Below are 21,153 nucleotides of genomic sequence, written 5' to 3' on the forward strand. Positions count from 1 at the left end.
AGAGAGAAAGAGAGAGAGAGAGAGAGAGAGAGAGAGAGAGAGAGAGAGAGAGAGAGAGAAGGACCATGATGCTTTGATTCTAACGCATATTTACCGTGACCACCCCCTTAGCATAAATTTCCTTTTTGTCTACATTCATTGATCATATACTTGGAACGCATCAAAAAGATGATCAAAGCACAAACTTCAAAATTCGATGCATTAAATTTGAACACTGAGAGAAACATCCCCGGGATGAGACAAAGGGCAAAAAATGTCTTTCTCATAACTTCATTATGATTTTGATTAAACCTAAATCTCATCTCCTGAAAAACACGAGCTGAAAACAAACTTGATTACAAAAAATATCGAATCTGATGATGGAATAATCCATAACTCAGCTTCATACCACTCAAAATAATTAAACCGATCAGTCACGGTTCTAACTTAATGTATAATATACTGTGATGAATGAGATTCGAGTATTTACTCCTGGAAGTTCCTCAATATTGAAAAGCTTTACGACGACATCACAGCTCCTTTCTGCTGGAGATCAGTAGAATGATAAGCATTAGCCGCCCAGATCATTTCTCTTTTTCTGATGTCCATTACCAATGCACTTCTGATTGCACTTTGTCATTATCATGGAGGACAAAAACATTCATAGAGCCATTTCCTGAATAAACGTTGTACATAAGATAACATGAAATGTCGATCTTCAAAACTGCAATTGAATCAGGTGATTATTGCTAATAGATGTGGCTGTCTGTGTCATATTCATGATGAGGCTACTGCATTAATAGCTACATGAACTCAGAGAGAGAGAGAGAGAGAGAGAGAGAGAGAGAGAGAGAGAGAGAGAGAGAGAGATTATGCACAAAGGGACGCCATGAAGTTAACCAGAGAAATGACCTAACGTGTGACAATATTGATGAATGGAATAAATCTCTGAGGTAATCATTCCATTATTGTAATCATTTTCCCAATTCTCCTTCAACCTGAATTAAGAGTGGGTCACTATGAAACTCACATCTGGTGAAATGTGACGGTGTTTAGTTAAGGATATAGACAGTTAGGTCATCTTCAAGGACGACCTGTTTACACTCTTCCCCAGATTATGGAGCCACTTAGTTTTTTTTTTTTTTTTTTTTTCGTAATGCCATTATTTAATGTCAGAATAATGAACGTTGTTAAAGTCTCATTAATTATAATACACCCACGGTTAATCCATTTTCTTTTTCAAATCTATGTAAAAGTTCAAAAGGAGTCAGCTTCAGTTATACTGACAAGCTTTTGTGTTCTTGTATCGCGGTTGAAAAAAAAAAAAATCTTGGAATATTTGTCTGATGCAATGAAAATGGCATTTTCCTTTCAGATGATTATCACGCACTTTCAGTTTTTCTTCGTTCAAGTGAACAGACATGGAAGCCTCAAGATCTTTTGATTTTTACCATCATTTGTGTATTAAATATCTTTGACGACACCCTCACCGTGCGTTGGTTTGAATCCCACCACGGAACAACAGTTCTTTCCATTATTCCCCAATTGGATTCATGGTTTGGTAAACAAAAGCATAACCCAAACAATTGCAAGGGAATCAAGAAGTTTATGTGTATATATATATATATATATATATATATATATATATATATATATATATATATATATATATATATATATATATATATATATATATATATATATAATATGGTTGTGCACGTCTGCATATGCTCGTAAATATTTTGAATGCATTTAATCTATAAAGATTAAAAAGATAAACTTATTTTCCGTATACTTGCGTGAAAAACACATTGGATTCAATACCTGAAATAAAGTTACTGCCAAGGTAAACGCTGAAACCTATAACACAGCCGTCTTCTCGTAGTCAGCTGGATAATTAAAATACATCACCTAATTACCAAAACCATAAATCTCTTCAGACTATTTTGGGACAGAAATGTCACATAATGAGAACCCAGTTCCAATTCGAATACAAACAGACTTCAGTTCAGAGTGTGTAATGTATTTCATTAATGTGGTTGTGAGTTATGGTTTAAACGAGAATATATACGTATATATTTAAAAAGGTCGAATCATTATATTTGCATACGCCAATATAATTCTGCTAAATGAACAGACATTGGTTTAGGATTTATGCCTGTGATCTCGGAATGGATATGAACACCGAGATTCTCGTTAGGCAATTATGGCAATGAGCGCTTTGCGTTACCTGGTATATATATGGATGAGAAGGCAAATGCATAACACTGAACCTTCACATTTGCTGCGACGAGGGTGCAATTCTCTTTACGGCAAATCAAATGATGCAAATCACACGCACACACCCGAACGGAATTTGAGCTGAGGAACGAATCCTATTCCTTATTTCCTTTTTATTTTTTATTTTTTGTATTTAAACCCAACTTGTATTGTCAAATTCTCTCTCTCTCTCTCTCTCTCTCTCTCTCTCTCTCTCTCTCTCTCTCTCTCTCTCTCTCTCTCTCTCTCTCTCTCTCTCTCTCTCAAAAGGAAAAATCCCTGGTTCTGAGGCGAGAAATGGTTGTAGTTCTCCACGCTGGAGAGGTAAAGAAATACATGGCTGAGAGACCATAATGTTATATTTCCTCTGCCTTCTGCTTTCCCTTTCGTTCTGCTTTGGCAAAGACAGCAGATGGCAACGAAAGGTTTCCAATATTCGCTTGGCAGGATTCTTTAATGGAAGGGTTCACAAAACTTGTGTCACTTGACATTTGATTTTCTTTCTGTAAAATGTTTGTGGTCTGTTAGATTCTTGGTATTTCTAAGAATGTAAATCAACTTCTAGTGATCTGATGTTTTTACCTCAGCTGAGGAACCTAACTGAAGTTCTGATTTCACTCGTGTGTCTGTTTGCTGTTTTCATTGTTTGGTTGTTTGCATTTTCGAGAAAACATTTATTTCGAAATTCCAAAGAGGAAATTATAACCCAATTCTGAAATGTTTTGGCAAACGACAAACGAAGAAATTTTATCATGATAGAGATACGACTCAATTCTTCTGATGTTTAAAAGTTACGTAATTATTAAGTAGGCGTTTTTAACCAGTAGCTCATTACATTTTCCATGACAACAAACCGATCTAATTGAAGGTATACGAGAGTGCTGTGACATTCACTCCATATTTTTATTTACTTGAATTAAGACAAAAATATGACCACAATATTCCCACAAGTATTTGTCAATTTATCATTGTAACAATTATCTAACAAGGTCTAATATTTCGTTGAAAACTCTGCAATTTGAAAGATACTTAACAAGTTGATACCTCATATTTTTTATATTGGTAGAAAATATGGTAAAAACTTTGCATACTGAAGCAAGCAGAATAACTTGATAGTGAATATTTCTACGGCAGAGAGAGAGAGAGAGAGAGAGAGAGAGAGAGAGAGAGAGAGAGAGAGAGAGAGAGAGAGAGAATTTGGGGAATCAGCTTCAGCCAGTGAAACTTTTTTTGTCGTAATCTCAAGGAGAATTTCGGAGCCAAGTTCGCAATTAAGACTGGAGGAAAGATGAAGAGTTTATTATTATTATTATTATTATTATTATTATTATTATTATTATTATTATTATTATTATTATTATTATTATTATTATTATTATTATTATTATTATTATTATTATTATTATTATTACTGTGCAGCTCCACCGATTGTTGTTCCCCAAAACGCATAAAATTTCTCTTTCACTTTTATAAACTCCCGCGTAAAGTTTCCAGTTCCAAATAGAACATGACTAATCCATTGCTCAATGAACAGGTGAGAGAGGCACCTGGCTTTTCAGGGACACCTCTCCGTTACCTTTGCAAGATTAATCGGAAATAATGGTTCACGAAAAGCGATTATTCATGTCAACTGAAAATTTCATTCCTTGATACTACATAACAATGAGAGAGAGAGAGAGAGAGAGAGAGAGAGAGAGAGAGAGAGAGAGAGAGAGAGAGAGAGAGAGAGAGAGAGAGAGAGATTCCTGTACTCAAATATTTTGCTTTTTGGTGTCTCCTTAAAAGAAATGTCCGTTAAGCTGAACATTTCTTAATCATATTGTTACTGCAATGACGCGATATTCTTAAACATTTTGACGTCAAAATATGGAAAGCTTTCTATGACACAACACTCAATAGAGGTAATTTATATTCATCATACGACTTTCATCAAATCGACGATATTTTATATCATGATGTAGTAAAGGACGGGGAGTTCCTATCCAGGAGTGAACTCAAACAAGCAATTGTACAAAATATGTCATATGCAGAACTAGATATGTTCTAAATCACAGCGAGCACAGTTGATAGTGATCAAAATGGAATATTCTATATCATGCTGCACTCAGAATGCAAAATTCAAAATTCTATACGCGAAACTTTGATTGAAATATCGCTACCCTAGGCGGATAACTGGTTTCTAAAGAGACAATATACGCTAATAAAATATATTTCAAAAGATATTAAAAGACGGATTCTAAAATGTCAAACCTAACAAAAAAGAAGAGGATGCCATACTTTACTTACCTTTATGCACGAGGTCAAAGACCCCGGAAATACTTCCGGGATATTTCTTCGTCTAAATACATTGCAGAGCTGTAAGTAGGTTTGTTGATATTCAACGACTAATTTAGAGGACACAGAAAGCGCCTTTAACCTGAAAATGAAAAGAAATATAAACATGGTAATAACCAATTTCTGTTATATAAATACATTTTACATAACAATGCACTTCAAAGACTGGACATTTTCAAGCGATAAATGAACTGATGAAAAAACGTGGCTGTATATATTATACATAAGTCCCAAATTGAAAATACGTGACTCGGAAAATGAAAATACATTTACTCTATTTCGCGTGAATGGAGAGAAATTCATTTCTGAATAAAGTATGAATATGGATCAAGGGTTTTTATCTGGCATTATTCATTCTCAGTCATGATTATACTGATGTGTATAACTGTCCAGCTATGTTGCATATGACAGCTTACTTAATCACCCACATATAGGTGGCAGTTTTAAGTGATTTATGGACATTTTCATTTATCAATATTACAATGAAATTTAAACATATTCATGTATATATATTATATATATATATATATATATATATATATAATATATATATATATATATATATATATATATATATATATATATATATATATATATATATATACAGAGAGAGAGAGAGAGAGAGAGAGAAAGACTACACACTTTCTTCCTGCAGTTTAACGCACAATCCACATCAACCTTCCATTTGCACCGAATTTATTGTGAAAAAAAGTGATAAACCCGATGAGCAAACATTAAGTAGTGTTCCCTGTGAAGAATATATTCCTTTCATTATACCCTAAAAACTCCTCTCTCTTGTTAGTAAAAATGCTTTCTTTCATTTCTTTCCTTCCCTTGTTACAGCAATTGAGCGTCCAAATGCAATACAATAAGAGCATTGTCTTCCCCTCTTGGAGATATATTTATTTCCCCCTTACCATTTGCACCATTCAATGAAACTCTATATTGCGTTAAACACACTTGCACTTTAGATGAAAGGAACAGAAGGAGTTGCTTAAGAAAGAAAGGGAAATGACAGTCTAAAGTACGTACAGAAATGAATGTTTATTAAAGGGAATGAATGAGAAAAAAAAAGTAGTTTAGAAAAATAAATAATAATATATCTAGTGAAGAATGGGACTTCTAATTTAGGGCAAAAGAAAGTCGCGTAAAATAACCTTCAAAAACTCATAAGGGAGATTAAAGCCATTCCCGCCAGAGAGAGAGAGAGAGAGAGAGAGAGAGAGAGAGAGAGAGAGAGAGAGAGAGAGAGGTGAGGTTTATTAGCTATACATTATATTCGACAATCAATTCATTTCTCGTTTTCATTTTGAGAACAAAAATACATCATTTGTTGAGATCATTATATACATCATTCAACCCGACGAATAATCCTGATTATTATTTTCTTAAAGAATATTATAAACTTTTCGTTTATTCCCCTAATTCCCTCCCAAAATCTTCGCCATTAGATGGTAATTAGCCGAACTTAAGCTGTAATCTTATATTGTATGTTTGTTTTACATAACATTTTATGTTGGGTTTATATCTATTGCAGATGAAATGTTAATTTATTTATCACATTTTTTATCTGTTCATATTGCTATCCTGAATTACCAACTTCAAATTTTATCGATTTAGCCTAAAGCACAGTGATGAGAACTGTAGCTACAGGTATTTGCAAGTTCCCAGTGTGCTATAAGGGGTTTCGTAAATAACAAAGCAAAGCTTTGTCTCTTCCACTCTTTCTCAATAATGAGACCCATTTAAATAAATCTCATATTTTCACATATTTGAAACCGCCAGCGAAATAGCAAAAACAAAGAAACATTTTTAGTGATCACAACGAGTCGATAAAACTTATAATCTTCAAAACAAAGGATTTTTTCAAAATTATTCACTATATTTCCGTTTCCCTTTTTTACTTTTATGGTAAACCTTCCTCCCTGTTTCGCTCTGACGCTCAACTGGCTCAAGTCTATCCCAACCATGTCTCGGCAACACACTTTCATGAACACTTTTTGATGTTCATGATATTTTTCTTTGCAAGAATGATCGACACCAAAAGGTGATCAGGCACTCGACGTCACATTTACTACTCACCGGTCCGTTCACCTGTCAATGAGGACCAACGACTCCTTGGGTGAAGAAAAGGTCGTGGGTCTAGCAACACCATCCCTAAAATTTTCTCAGCAACAGGGTTGGTTCTACCCTTTCGACTCTACATTGATATATATATATATATATATATATGTGTGTGTGTGTGTGTGTGTGTGTGTGTGTGTGTGTGTGCTTATGATATCACCGTGATTCATATATACGCATTGAGCTACAAATGTCTTTCAATACCTCATTCCCTCAACCTCGGAATTAATATATTTTTCTATGTGTTAACCGAAGAGGAAATATTTAGTTGATAATAATTTCGTCGGCTCACGGGCGCGAACCTAGGAACCAAGCAATCAAGACGTACAGTGAAGCGCTCTAACCACAACGCTATCAACTAAAAAAATTCCCCTTTGGTTAGCATATATGAAAATATATTAATTCCGAGGTAGCTGCGAATCAGATATTAAAGGGCATTTGTAGCTTAATGCGATATATATATATATATATATATATATATATATATATATAAGCATATATATATGTGTGTGTGTGTGTGTGTGTGTATGTGTAATAGTGCAAAAGACAAAATTAAATACTTATTTTGTTATATGCATCACGTAGTACTCACTGTAATCGCTACCTGTCACTAAAACACAACGCAAGAACACTGAAATCATAGTAACTAGTCTTAAAGTACATAATCTATATGAAAAATATATGGTTCCTCTCAAATCAACTGAGATTCTTATTGCTGCTTAATTTCAATTATTTTTATGCATTATTCTGGGTTACTGGATATTTATTAAGTCTTTAATCAAGTGTAATTGGACCCAAGTCTGCGGAGAGAAGACGTCAGAATATAGATGGAAATCCTAAGCGGTACTGTCAAGATGAAGGGTGAGAGAAATTAGGCACTTACTTTTTAAGCATGTCTCATGTAGGTATGTATGAGAGAGAGAGAGAGAGAGAGAGAGAGAGAGAGAGAGAGAGAGAGTTATAAATACTTTGCGTTCGATGGTGATTTGACAGACTGTATTATCATGTTTATTAGAACATTATTAAAATGTAACACTTATTCGGAAAATTACGAAAAAGAGGAATTCGACAAATTCTGCAAAAGTGGAATGTTCGACAAATTCCGCAAAAGGGAATATTCGACAAATTCGGCAAAAGGGGAATATTCGACAAATTCCGCAAAAGGCGAATATTCGACAAATTCGGCAAAAGAGGAATATTCGACAAATTCCGCAAAAGGGGAATATTCGACAAATTCCCCAAAAGGAGAATATTCGACAAATTCTCCAAAAAGAAGAATATTCGACAAATTCCGCAAAAAGGGGATTCGATAAATTCCCAAAAAGGGGAATATTCGACAAATTCCCCAAAAGGGGAATATTCGACAAATTCCGCAAAAGGGGAATATTAGTTAAATTCCCCAAAAAGGGGAATATTCGACAAATTCCGTATAAGGGGAATATTCGACAAATTCCGTATAAGGGGAAGATTCGAGAAATTCTCCAACTATTGCGGCTGGTGAGTTACAAGTAACTGTATGACAACCTTTAAGCTACTAACCATTAATGGTTAGTTTGCACACTATGACAAACGGTTGTATTTCGCCCATTATCCTTTACATCTGCACACTGTTCTCCTAATAAGTAAATGAATTACACCGTCATTTATCATTCAGCAAAATAAGAAACATGGAAAAAAATTAGAGTAATAAAGAAGATGAGCCTAAATACGCTGGTTCATTCACCTCATTCACTGATATTGCTGTATTTAACCGACCCCCTACATTTCCCGAAAGATTCCACCGGAATACGAAGCTGTGGTACTGGAAGAACCGTCCACCCGCTCCCACTTCCGGAGGAACCTCCCCCAACCCCCTCCCCCTCGTCACTTTTTCCCCTGAACCGGTCTTTCTCCGTCCCTATTCGAGGAAGCTTTATGAAGACGTACAGAGGCGTGAAAAGAAATGAAGAATGATTTGTCTGAAATGGCAGATAGAGGAAGATGGAAAAGAAGAAGAACGTAGAGAGGAAATTCAAAAGACATTACGTAAAACGATGGGCTGGCTCTCTCTCTCTCTCTCTCCTCTCGCGTGTAGTGAATGGGGACAAACGAGAATGGAAATCGAGAACATATGTCCTATTCTTCTTCTTCCTTTCGTCGGGAAAGATGTTTTCCTATTCGAATGCGTCTTTGCTTCTGCCCGTTTTTCTGGGGTTTATTGGATGCTGGTCAGAAAGATAATTCTTTGGGAAGATATTTTTTTTTTTAAATCATTCAACCATACCTTCTTGAAAGAAAATGCCTGTTTTACAAACTAAAACTGCCTCTACGTCTCAGTTGTTTTTAACATTCTGTGAATAACCAACAAATTGAAAAAAAACGGCATTAATGTTATAACTCTGAGAAAAATATCTAAAAAAACGAATATTATTTGCATTTCTCATATTACTCTCAAGGTATTTCTTCAATCAAACGCATGGCTTTTATTTATCTGCTATTATATTAAATCATTTTTCATATAATTTGGGTTAAGTTGAGTTGAATATAAAATTTACACCAAAAGCCAAGCACTGGGACCTATGAGGTCAATCAGCGCTGAAATGGAAATTGACAGTAAAAGGTTTGAAAGGTGTAACAGGAGGAAAACCTCAAAGCAGCTGCACTATGAATCAAGTGTAAGGAGAGGGTGGAAAGTAAGATGAAGAAAGAGAATATGAAAGGAAGTACGGTAAAAAGAACGAAAGTGGTTGCAGTTAGGGGGCCGAAGGCACGGCGCAAATTTGGAAGCTTAAGTAATGCCTACAGTGCACCGCACAAGGTCCACTGGCGGCACTACCCCCTCACGGGGCATTTTTCATATGACTCCATAATTACTAAACGTTAGTCAGCCTGCCACTATGGTCTTCCAAGTAGTCTAGCAGGGAGTTGTGGATCCCTTGTGGGAGGATATGAACGAAAATGGCGGATTAGCCAATTTAAGTCGTAGGATAATGACAATCGCGAGTCTATTCCAGGAGGATAATGGAAATAAGCCCAAACCATTCTCGCTGCTGTGCATCGTGACAGTCACCAAATTGGCAGAGAGAGAGAGAGAGGAGAGAGAGAGAGAGAGGTCATGTCAGAAGGTAGGAAAGGGCAAAGGATCAAAGGTTTTTCTCCCTCCCAGTGATGACGTAAGCGACCCATAAGAAATGTACAGGGCGAACCAGTGAGAGATGAAGTGTAGCTTACATAAAAGTATCATTTAATATTCATGAGAAGGAAATCGCTTTCACGGAGTAAAATATTGTCGAGAGAAGATATAGTACGTCCCTACACATAAAGTAATCTGCTTCATGTTCGAGTCACTCTATTACTTATTTGACAATGTGGCAGATGCATCGAACTATAAAACATAAATTCTGACGTCTTTCCAGCATGATATTCGTAACAACTTTTTTGGGGGTTTCACATGAAGACAGAAGAGAGAGAGAGAAAGTGTGTGAAGTGTATTGTAATTCTGTCCCCTATGACTCTCTGAAGGTAAACATATTCTTTCAGTTTGTATGAAAAACTTTTTTAAAATCTATTCTCTTAACATCAAATTCGTTTGAAAAATTATGCCTTAATTTCCCGTTGTATTTACAGGCTGGTAATAAATCTGAATAGTCTTCCCTTATTTATGTTCTTAACAAACAGTATGGCGATTTACAACTGAATTTCAGTTTGGAAAATTAAATTCCTGTTATTATTTAAAAGACAATGAAGTCATGAGGGAAAATAACAATATATTACTGAATGTCTCAGGAAGTGAATATTCCCTTTTCCATTTGTTCTGCTGATAAAGTCTCACACTCATCCAAGAGACTTGTCTGTGTATCCTCCATCTACAGCCGCTCTCTCTCTCTCTCTCTCTCTCTCTCTCTCTCTCTCTCTCTCTCTCTCAACTCAGATATCAGAAACCGTACTGCACTTCGTCAATTGCTATATTTATCTACCATTATTTCAAAGATGGGATATAAGAGGAAAACGTCTCCATCTTCATAATTATTTACGTTCATCCAAGAGACTTGTTGTCTGTGTATCATCCATTCTTCTATAGCCTTGATCTCTCTCTCTCTCTCTCTCTCTCTCTCTCTCTCTCTCTCTCAACACAGATATCAGAAACCGTATTGCACTTCGTCAAGAGAAAACGTCTCCATCTTCATATCAATATTTCGACGGTTTGATTTCGCCATCCATTATTACTTATGAATCGGACCAAGTTATTCTGAAAATCCATATCATACTATTCAAGTATTATATGTTTCCGTAAATTTAATTTTCAATACCATTCAAGTATTATATGCTTTCTTATATTTAATTTTCAATTCATTTTGAAAATGAAATATTTATATCTCTAGATCTTAAACTACTTTCCCTTGAAAAGCCGTGGAAATCAGAACTATACCCCGGTTTCCTTAGTGTCATATCGCTCATCAGACAGAGCTAGCAGACATAAACAGGGCGTCAAACCAAGCAATTAGTATAAAGAGCTTACTTTGCTAACATGTCAGCTCTGAACTCGTCTCCCATAATGTGAAGCAGCAAGTGCATTAATTAGTCTAAAACACTCTCTCGCTTAAAAACTGAGCCTCATGCAAATGAGGGAAGGGTCCAGGGGATCATTGTTGCCTTGTTAGTCATTAGGAACGAAATATTTTAGTTATTTTTAATTAGGGTTATAATGGAAAATTCAAGATTTTCAGACATGAGATTTGCCGCAAGAAAGCAGTTGACAAAAGAGAGAGAGAGAGAGAGAGAGAGAGAGAGAGAGAGAGAGAGAGAGAGAGAGAGAGAGAGAGAGTGTGTGTTTTATGAAGAATATACGATGAATCCCATAATTCATTCAGGCCTATTTACTTCCTAAATTAAAATATACCATTTCTTGCACTTTGCTGACACTGCATTTCATTCTTTAACGTTTACACAAATGTAGGAATAATTATATAATCAAAATTTTGCTGGGGGACAATTTGTCTTGTTTGCGTCAGGAACCTGAAGTTATACAGAATATCATTTATATTACAGCGTAATCTATTGCTTTCTTGATTTCTAATACGAATTACCTGAATAGTTTAAAAAGGAAGGTACTTTTTTATCAGAAACCACAAAGTTCAATGCAGGCCGAGATATTACATCTAACATTGAACAATTTCTGTATATACGATAATGCATATGATATTGGTAAAAATTAGATTCATAAACCCTTCGGCCTTTGCAATGTGCTTCAAAATACACATCCTTCAGAACTCTCTTTACCCCTAAAACGTAAGGGTCAAATAGCGTTGAATTAACGGGAATAACACTATAAAGAATAAGAAAATATCTACAGATATCTGTTCAGTAAGACAGACTAATATTAGAAAGTCCCGTGAGCAAAATAGCAATAGAAATGTTCTGATTGGCGAGGGAGCGACGTCGTCCAATGAAAAATTTCCGTCTCATCTCTTGCCACCGAACAATAGTTTTTTTTTTTTTTTTTTTTTTTTTAAGTTTTTTTTTTTTTTTTTTTCTTTTGGTTGCGTTCTGTTTCTAATCTCACAGGATTCTTTGCCTTTCTTTACTTGAATTTACGACGAAAGAAAGGTATCTTTGCTAAGTTCTTTGAACAGATATTGTTTTGGTTTTTTTGCTTTTTAACAGGTGAAAGGTTAAAAACATTTTAGTGATGACTGTATCCAAGGAACGTAATAAAAGGTACGTGTGTCTGTGATTATGCGTGGAGAGAGAGAGAGAGAGAGAGAGAGAGAGAGAGAGAGAGAGAGAGAGAGATAAAAACAAGTCTTGGTTTGAGAAAATATATATATTTCTGGCAATGCCCTAAATTCCAGAATTCCCGTTCCCACATACCAAAGAAAAGCAGCATTTGGTGTGTTGACGAAGGCCACTGGGGTCGCAATGGAAAGTCCAGAACCATTAGGCACTGGAGTTCTCTGGAGGAAACTCTCAGGTGAAAGTTTTTTTTTTTTTTTTCTCGTCGAGAAAAACAATGGAAAGTTACTGCTCTCGGGATTTTGTTAATGGGGAAGTGGAGGGGTAAACAATAAAGAAAAAGTATTAGTGAAAGCGAAAATGAAAAAAAAAATATATTAGTGAGAGGGACCAATGAAAGAGTCAAAATGAGAGTAAAACATTAAATATATAACGATATGAGTAATCAAACTAAAGATAAACCAATGCTGCTATGATGTAAGCAAACTACCGTGATTTAACTTGAGAGAACTTCTAGCATAATATTAGGTAGATTCAGACTTTCGAATTATTTGCTCTGTAGGTGACATGTGGTTTCTGTATTGCAAATACAATTATATGTGGTCATTTATTACGAAAAGGCCCTCGATTTCAACTCTTATCTATGTTGAAGTAAGAATATCCCGTGGCAGAATAATGGAGGTAAATGGGTAACCCTTCATAATGGAGGTAAATGGGTAACCATTCGAGTGCCGTCAACAGGAAATGATCACAAGAAATTTCAGGAAGTTGGTTCAAAAGAAAAAAAGAAACTATGACAACTATCCAGACAAGACTTAAAAACGAAAACGAAAGAAAAAAACACCAAAAGGTTAGAAACAGTAATGATAAGTGGAAATCATATATAAGAATATTCATAAAGGATTTATATAACGTCACAAATGAAATATTAGTTCCAACTGACCCATAAAATGCAAACCCTGCGCTTTTGTAATTGATTCCGGTGACCCATTACAAAATATGCCTTCGCCTCTCATCATACAAATTGGAGAGTCACCTGAATTAATACGACTTTGAGTCGACCTTAATCCAAAACATTAATTATTCATCAGTTGCTTTTAAAGGAACGTCAGTACGGGATGATGTTGATGATATACACTTCGATCACATATCGATATTACATTAGAAGAACAATTCTCCAGCGCACGGAAGCTAGGCCTATGTAAAACGTTACTATTGATGCACTAGCCATTTACCTCTTACTTAGTCGTATTTCTACAGGTACATACTATATCAGTAAGTAATATTGTTCTTGTATTCCTTTACATCCCTCCAGGTGCTCTTAACAAACAAGCAAAGGTGAAGTGTCATTTCTAGTCTCTTTAATAATAGACAGAACAGGAAGCTCACGCAATGTCAAAAATGATCCTCCTACATCTCCTTCCGGCCTCAGGGACAAGACTGACAGAGACACGAGGAAAGGACAGAATCCTTTCCCCCTTTTTCCTCGTGGAGGCAAAATGTCAAGAATTAAGAGTAAAGACAACTGCTTCCTTTCTTCCAATAAGAAAGAGGATAATCCAGAATTAAGGATATGACTCGCTTCCATGTCCTCAAAAAAAAAAATAAATAAATAAATAAATAAAATAAAAAATAGAGAGATATAAAGGTGTAAAACGAAGTAGAATCGAAAAAGAATAAAGAAAAGGAGAGGAGGAGGAATTCTCCCCCCCTGCCCCCACACACGAAAAATGATCGTGTTTTGCAGTCACTTGACCGATGCCGATTCAATGCCTCAACGTCGCACGTGAATCCCCCCAAATGACGGCAGATTTCAAAAACGTTTCCCCCCAGAAACGTTTTCAATGAGATCATCGTCTCCAACTTTAAGGCAACTTCAGACTAACAAACGCTTCGAAAAGTGATGAAGCTTATTGAAAAATGGAGCCTCATTTCCTGTGGTTATTTTAGGGAAGGACAAAATGATATTTTGCTACTGTTTTTCTGGGTGTCGTGGCATAAGGTTTGTTGCAAATTATTCAACTTTCGACATAAAAAAAAACATCAACATCTAGAAATTGCTGAAACTGTACAGAGTAATTTTTACTCGTGAGTAAAAAAATATCATAAGCACAGTTATAAAAAACGGTTGAACGTCAACATCACCGAGAGAGAGAGAGAGAGAGAGAGAGAGAGAGAGAGAGAGAGAGAGAGAGAGAGACTTGATCCGAAACTTCGGATCAATTAGGGTTCATTTGCCTTGTTTATTCATCTCTTATAGATAGTAATTGTTTATCATTTCTCATTATAAACCAGAAAAATGTTTCTCATTTCAAAATTTTCCATCAGACAGAACGTTTTTAGCGAAGTTAATAGTCTTTTTACTTCTTTCCATAAGTGGCGATGAAAAAAAAAAGACATTTATGTTGTAGGACACTTTCTCCTCCCTCTCTCTCTCTCTCTCTCTCTCTCTCTCTTCCAAGAAAGATTAAATCCCAACAATCTAAGTTTCTTTCACGGATTTTCGCAAAGCAGCTTAAGATGTAAAAGAAAAAAAAGGAAAAACAATCACGAGAGAAAAACTCATTAAAGTCGGCACAAATCGCCTTTCGTCCCCCAAGAGACAGAAAGCAGGAGAGATCTCCAGATTATGCTACACATTGAAAGTAAAACAATAAAAATGTAAATAAATCTTGAGAGGTCCTTCCCTTGTTTCCGGGATTTATTTTTTTTTTATTTTATTTTTTTTTTTTTTTTTTTTTTTTTACCTTTCCACAACGTATTTTACAGCATGTTCCTTTCAGTTGCACTTCCCGGGGTCAGATTCACTAGGATTTGGGTCATAACGACTTTGGTTCCCTTTTGTTCTACTGACAACGAAGTACGGACGCCACAAATCCAGGATATGTTTCGAAAGAGAAATACATTTTTGGAACGCCAATTTTAAATTCTCAAAAATTGCCTTCCTTTACTAAAACAATAGATTTCATTCTCAGTAGCATAATCACGCAGCCTTGGTGTTACTAAGCAAATCAATTCCCTGTTGAATTATAGCCTTCACAACGTAACAGTGCTGTATAAACACTAGCACGCAGACTAATAGACAAGGAGACAGGCTAGATAATGAGAGACAGACTGATATTTTGAAATGAATATTTCAGACGATTTATTTGAAATTTATTGCATGTTACAATGAATTTCTGTGGTTAATCTATTTAGAAAATTATTTTTTTTTATCTATAAGTGGACGGCTTCGACTCACGAGGGTATGAATCGCCATAGATCTAGGTGAGGAATAAAATGCTTTCTATAGTTCTATTTCTGACAATCAGCCTCTACTCATAGCACAAATGGAAGCAAAACTGAAACACTACCAATAAAGCCAATTAAAGTATTAAGTATGCCAATTAAGTTTAAGAAAAAATTAGAAAAGTTTCGGCGAAAAACTCAAACACATAAATAGTTATTTTCCATCTTCAATCTCCATTACATGCTTCGCATTTGCCTAAACTCAAATAAATCTGATGTCGCTCCAACGAAGAACTCGTTATTTTCCGCTCGTTTAAATCGAGAACCATCACTTGCGTCACGACAGAAATGAGAATCACCACTTTCTTCTCGATCACAAGGAAATTGTCCAGAAACTCTTACGGGAAGAAGAACAATAAAACCTCGCGACCCGAAACATTTGATGTCCTTCATTTAGAAAGAAACTTCGGGGACGATTAAGCAGACGGAGAATTCAAGTGCTTCGAGGACCGACGTTGCTTGGATTAAATGCGCCTGCAAACGAACGCACGCAACGCACGCAGAATTTATATATATATATATATATATATATATATATATATATATATATATATATATATATATAGCTTAACCTTCGGTTAAGCATATATGAAAATATATTAATTCCGAGTAGAGCGAATTAGATATAAGGGACATTGTAGCTCGATATATGCATATGAATCACGGTAATGTGATATGACTTATATATATATATATATATATATATATATATATATATATATATATATATATATATAATATATATATATATATATATATATATATATATAAGTCATATCACATTCACCGTGATTCATATGCATATATCGAGCTACCAATGTCCCTTAATATCTAATTCGCTCTACCTCGGAATTAATATATTTTCATATATGCTTAACCGAAGGGGAATTTTTTTTCTCGATAATAGATTTACCTGTACTTGGGCGCGAACGCAGGTACATTATAAATCCAGGAACGTCAGTGGAAGCTATACCACTCAACCACCGCGAGAGGCTTAAAGGTTAATGCCGTCTCTCACCTCAAATACTTTCTCGCGCTGAAGTATTTGTTGGTTTGGAGACAACATCAACCCGCCTCGACTCCGGTAGTTAAGTAGCGCTTTTGACAACACGTAGCATTTACATAAGTCATATCACATTACCATGATTCATATACATATATCGAGCTACAATGTACTTTAATATCTAATTCGCTCTACCTCGGAATTAATATATTTTCATATATGCTTAACCGAAGGGGAATTTTTCTCGATATGAGATTTACCTGTACTTGGGCGCGAACGCAGGTACATTATAAATCCAGGAAACGTCAGTGGAAGCTATACCACTCAACCACCGCGAGAGGCCTATAAAGGTTAATGCCGTCTCTCACCTCAAATACTTTCTCGCGCTGAAGTATTTGTTGGTTTGGAGACAACATCAACCCGCCTCGACTCCGGTAGTTAAGTAGCGCTTTTGACAACACGTAGCATTTACATAAGTCATATCACATTACCGTGATTCATATACATATATCGAGCTACAATGTCCTTTAATATCTAATTCGCTCTACCTCGGAATTAATATATTTTCATATATGCTTAACCGAAGGTAATTTTTTTCCTCGGGAGGGAATATAATAATTTTTTAACATCGATAATAGATTTACCTTGTGACTTGGGCGCGAACGCAAGGTATTATAAATCCAGGAACGTCAGTGGAAGCTATACCACTCACCACCGCGAGAGGCTTAAAGGTTAATGCCCGTCTCTCCCAACCTCAAATACTTTCTGCGCTGAAGTATTTGTTGGTTTGGAGACAACATCAACCCGCCTCGACTCCGGTAGTTAAGTAGCACTTTTGACAACACATAGCATTTACATAAGTCATATCACATTACAGGTAAATCTATTATCGAGAAAAAATTCCCCTTCGGTTAAGCATATATGAAAATATATTAATTCCGAGGTAGAGCGAATTAGAATTAAAGGACATTGTAGCTCGAATATATGTATATGAATCACGGTAATGTGATATGACTTATGTAAATGCTACGTGTTGTCAAAAGCGCTACTTAACTACCCGGAGTCGAGGCGGTTGATGTTGTCTCCAAACCAACAAATACTCAGCGCGAGAAAGTATTTGAGGTGAGAGACGGCATTAACCTTTAAGCTAAGTCTCTCGCGGTGGTTGAGTGGTAAAGCGTCCACTGACGTTCCTTACTGACGTCTTGGATTTATAATGTACCTGCGTCGCGCCCAAAATACAGGAATCTATTTAGAGAAAAAATTCCCTTCGGTTAAGCATATATGGAAAATATATTTTATTTCGAGGTAGAGCGAATTAGATATTAAAGGACATTGTAGCTCGATATATATATGAATCACGGTAATGATATGACTTATATATGCTACGTGTTGTCAAAAGCGCTACTTAACTACGGAGTCGAGGAGGGTTAGTGTGTCTCCAAACCACAAATACTTCAGCGCGAGAAAGTATTTGAGGTGAGAGACGGCATTAAACCTTTAAGCCCTCGCGGTGGTTGAGTGGTATAGCTTCCATGAGTTCCTGGGATTTATAAGCCTCGTTCGCGCCCAAGTACAGGTAAATCTATTATCGAGAAAAAATCCCCTTCGTTAAGCATATGAAAATATATTCGAGGGTAGGCGAATTAGATATTAAAGGACATGTAGCTCGATAGATGTATGAATCACGGTTAATGATATGACTATGTAAATGCTAACGTTGTGTCAAAAGCGCTACTTAACTACCGGAGTCGAGGCGGGTTGATGTTGTCTCCAAACCAACAAATACTTCAGCGCGAGAAAGTATTTGAGGTGAGAGACGGCATTAACCTTTAAGCCTCTCGCGGTGGTTGAGTGGTATAGCTTCCACTGACGTTCCTGGATTTTATAATGTACCTGCGTTCGCGCCCAAGTACAGGTAAATCTATTATCGAGAAAAAATTCCCCTTCGGTTAAGCATATATGATATATTAATTCCGAGGTAGAGCGAATTAGATATTAAAGGACATTGTAGCTCGATATATATATATATATATATATATATATATATTATATATATATATATATATATATATATGGGGATACAATCCACAATGAAGTAAATTCCTCTTGTAGTTTAAAATATATATTACTTGTATAGGATTAAAGCTTTCGACCATCAACTGTGGTCTTGTTCACTTTAGTGAACAAGACCACAGTTGATGGTCGAAAGCTTTAATCCTATACAAGTAATATATATTTTAAACTACAAGAGGAATTTACTTCATTGTGGATTGTATCCCCATTTACTTAGAGGTACGACATAGTACCTGGCTTCTGCATATATATATATATATACATAATGTATTTTTTTTCCACATAATTTCCTTCTGGGATGAGGTTGCGAGCCCATTACCTTGAAACACGTTACCATCCCATACCCTCGTTTGGCACAGCGGTTCCCTTACGGGAAATTAAATGACAAAGTATTTTCCTCCCTGCCATTACGTAACTCTTCCTCTCTCTTCCCTTTTTGGGCAAGTTATGCTCATTAGTACAGCATCCAACTCTTCAGATAAAAGTATAACTAATCAGATGTTAGTTTCACTGTTGAATCTAGAGTTGAATATATAATTTCGGCCAAATGTCAAGCACTGGGACCTATGAGGTCATTCAGCGCCCAAATGGAAATTGAGAGTAAAAGGTTTGAAAGAGTTACAGGAAGAAAACCTCCCAGTTGCATTATGAATCGATTGTTAAGAGAGGATGGAAAGTAAGATGAAAAAAGAGAATATGAAAGGAGGTGCAGTAAAAGGAACGAAAGTGGTTGCAGCTAGGCGGCGAAGGAGCGCTGCAAAGAACCTCAAGTAATGCCTACAGTGCACCGCATGAGGTCCACTGACGGCACTAGCCCCTAGAGGGGAGTTTCACTGTTGCCCTAGTTGTAATTCCTAATTAGAATTACCAGCAGTTCACGTTTCAATGCAAATCGTGTAAGTGGCATATACAACAATGATAATAATGATGATAATTATTGGTGTTTTCACGAATAACAGAGAAGATGGGATAATCTGATTAACTGTGCACATGAATGACATCACTACTTTTTCTTAGTAGATTCAAAAATGACGAAACAAAAGAGATGAAAAACAGCAGGTTATGGTAAAATATCCACAGAAATGATCTCGGCTTCAAATGAAAGGGTACCTCGTGTACTATAGCAGATTCACATCAACCGTGCATTTGATGTCTAGGTCAGTCCCTTACGACGCTCCTGATTGGTTGTTGATAAGACAATCACACGGCTGGAAACTCTTAATCTCTCGAGAGAGTTCACATAGGCAGGATGTATATTCCACCTCTCCTGAGGGGTACTTTTGAAAGAGGTATCCCTCAGGAGAGGTGGAACATAGACCCTACCCGTGTGAACTCGAGAGAGAGACTGAGAGTTTCCAGCCTTGTGATTGGCTTATCAACAGCCAATCAGGAGCGTCGTAAGGGACTGGCCTAAGCATCAAATGCACGGTTGATGTGAATCTGCTATAACTGAAATGTTTTACAGAATACGGAATGAGGAAACGAAGCTTGAAGATTGTGAATTAGGAGTCACTGAAAAGACAAGAAAGATGACCGACCTGACTGAGTGTGGTTATCAGACATCCAGGCATGGCGCTGACGTCGGTCGTGATGAAATGATTAAGTGAGTCTACTCATCTCTGCGTTGATTCTCTCAACTCACCTTTCTTAGGGCTGTCTTTTATCGTTCTCTTTTTATCAGAAATATCTTGCTAGTCCCTCTGAAAATAAAATGAGGAAATGGGAAAGAATTACTCGAGGAAAACCAATCAAAAAATAAAGCTAAAACTTCCAATAACCAACGTCAATACAGTCCCTATTAATGAAATAAAATAAATATTGATTCCTTATTTGGTAAAGTACTTCATTCCACTTTTTTTTAAATAAGATAAAACTGAAGAACTGTTTAATGATGGCAATTATGTCTCGATATTCTTAAACGAAATCCTTCTGTGCAAATGCCCTTGACCAAAAGGGTGCTAAACCGTAGGCCTAAACCTTAGGCTTCTTAATTGATCGAAACCTACTATGGATTACTTCCCATTTCACAAAGACCCAAAGTAACTGGGAATGATGGGGCCCGAGATTAGGTCTATGATGGCTATCACTAGGCCTATAGTCATAGAGAGCAGTGAGAGCTTCGTTATGGCACAAAGTCAGTAGCACTGCTTAGGCCTATGCGCTGGTTTTCTTAGGAGATGGACTGGGCGGAGACGTAGCTTAGGAGTAAACTTTAATATATATTATCAGTGAAAAACATCGCGAAAATTAAGAATAGTATATATGGTGGTCGTAACACCCAGCAAACCACCAAATTCCTCATTCAACTGTGAAGATCAGACAACACCGTTGCTGTGACCCGCGTATGTTTCTCCTTTACTTTCCAGAACTGGGTTTTC

This window comes from Macrobrachium nipponense, chromosome 45 (genome assembly GCF_015104395.2).
Source record: "Macrobrachium nipponense isolate FS-2020 chromosome 45, ASM1510439v2, whole genome shotgun sequence".
NCBI lineage: Eukaryota > Metazoa > Arthropoda > Malacostraca > Decapoda > Palaemonidae > Macrobrachium > Macrobrachium nipponense.